Source organism: Dasypus novemcinctus, chromosome 10, assembly GCF_030445035.2.
Source record: "Dasypus novemcinctus isolate mDasNov1 chromosome 10, mDasNov1.1.hap2, whole genome shotgun sequence".
Classification (NCBI taxonomy): domain Eukaryota; kingdom Metazoa; phylum Chordata; class Mammalia; order Cingulata; family Dasypodidae; genus Dasypus; species Dasypus novemcinctus.
The window spans coordinates 23,495,217-23,497,546 of NC_080682.1; the positions used below are offsets into that span (position 1 = coordinate 23,495,217).

General features: G+C 33.3%; 1 pseudogene; it reads right to left on the minus strand.

Moving 5' to 3' along the window:
• Positions 1-1,155: 1,155 nt before the first annotated feature.
• Positions 1,156-2,067, minus strand: LOC101420297 (olfactory receptor 8K5-like; annotated as a pseudogene).
• Between the last annotated feature and the right edge of the window lie 263 nt (positions 2,068-2,330).

Consider the following 2,330-nt stretch of genomic DNA (forward strand, 5'->3'; position numbering starts at 1 on the left):
ATGCCAAAACAAAGCAGATAGTGCAAACTAAGTAGAATTGATTTGTGTAAAGTATGGTGCATGGTAGCATATTTTTCTCCTGTAATTACTGAGCTACGATGAATGAATAATATATAGAAAAGTGTTTTGTTTTTGAATGGATTGTTTGTTTGAAATACAGAATTGAAAATGACATAAATACCTATCCCAAAATATTGTAATAACTGAATGTAAAACAATGAGAAAAGGGTATATTACATCAATAGAACATTCAGTAATTCAATACAGTTTTGCTCACCCTTCTTTTTTTATACTCTATTAATGAATATTATGTTACCCACATAGTGGCTTAACTGAGATTTTGGCTGTTCTGTAATGAAATATATTATCTTAAGACATTTTGTCCTCAAGATGTCATTCATCCTTCCTCACCAATATAATGTTCTCCAAATTCAATAAAATAATACCAGAGAATGTGTCGATATTACCTTGTAGTTCTCATAATAGCTTTTCTTTATCATGTTTTCCTTCAATTTTCATCTTAATGGAAACTTTCAGTACTTCCAAAGAGGTAACTTATATATCTTCTCTTTCTTTCCTTTCTTCTTGCCCCCAATTCTATGCATTTGTTTGTATGAACTACCTGTTTTCTGTGCACTTAAAATATGACCGTGAAAATCAGGAAGTGGTGCATAATGTATATCAGGAATCAGGGAAAAAAATCAAGTTCTAATGATCAAATTTATCATATATAAATGAGTAATACACAGTGAACAATAAATTATTATTACAGTAGAAATCGATAACAGCAGAACAAATAAATTTTTGATGGTATCAACAGGATATATAGATAACTGTCTCAATTTCAATCTATGTACTGGTTTTTTGTTGTTGTTCAGAAAATACAAAGAAAATAAGACTAAGAAGATTCTTGCCCTTAAAGATGAAACAATCAAACAAACAAACAAACAAACTGAGAAACAAATATTTTAAGGATGTATAGTGGTAGAATATAAAAGTATGAGGGTAAGTATGAGGTTCTAAGGTAGCACAAAGGGAAATTCCTTGCTTAGGAGCCAAGGAGTCAGTAATTCTACCTACTAAAATATTACTAAATGATACTTGCTTTATTCATAGCTTAGAACAATATTATACACTGAATATTAAATACAAAGATCAGGAAATCTTAAATACTCTGCAGATGGCACTGTTTACTTCTTTGTTCTTTAAGCTATAGATTAAAGGGTTAAGCATGGGGATGACTAAAGTGTAAAACATTGAGACTATTTTGTCAGTTTCAAAGGAGTGAACAGAGTTAGGTTGCACATACATAAATAGTAGAGTCCCATAGAACACAACCACTGCGGTCAGATGGAGAATGCTTTTTTCCTGCCTTTCGCTGAATGCATTTGAAATATAGCTATAAATATTAACAGGCAGGACACTAGGATTAATAGAAGGGAGGAAATCAGATTAAATGCTGAAAATATTATGATCAGTAATCCTATTTCTTGCACTTTGGAACAGAGTATAGATACCAAGGGAACATCCTCACAGTAGAAAATACTGATGAATTTAGAGTCACAGAAGGTCAATGTAAAAATCTTAATGGTAAACATCAGAGATTGAAAAGTGCTGTAAAGGTCAGGGATACCCACAAGTACATGACAAAGTCTCTGGGTCATGATAACACTGTAGAGCAGAGGGTTACAGATAGCCACATAGAGGTCACAGGTCATGGCTGACAAGATGAAAATTCACTGATAACGAACATAAGGAAAAAGGCCAACTGTGTGAGACAGGCATAAGAAGAAATGCTATTTTGATCCACAACAAAATTTGCCAACATCTTGGGACAAATAACAGTGAAATTGCCAAGATCAATGAAAGCTAGATATCTGATAAAAAATACATAGGTGTGCGTAGGCGGGAGTCCACCTTGCTCAGGATGATCATGCCCAGGTTGCCCACCACTGTGACCATGTAGATGATGAGAAAGACGTCAGAGAGTGGAGCCTGCAGCTCAGGGCACCTTGTGATTCCCAGTAGCATGAATTCAGGCACCATAGTCAGATTCTGTTGGCCCATTTTATCCAGCTCTCTCTTCAGGAATATAACAATGGGATTAGTAGTTTTTATGTAAAAATTATATAAACAAATTATATTATTTGTAGACATAATGCACAATCTTTTTTATATTGGTGGATAGAAAATAAATTCCCACATATGATTTGGCCACTAAAATAAACTGCCCATTTGGCTTTTTCCCAATATAGGAGTGTTCCATATAAAACTTATTGTGCACTAATTCTATGTAGATTAAACTCTTAATAGAGTAAAAAATATTTGGA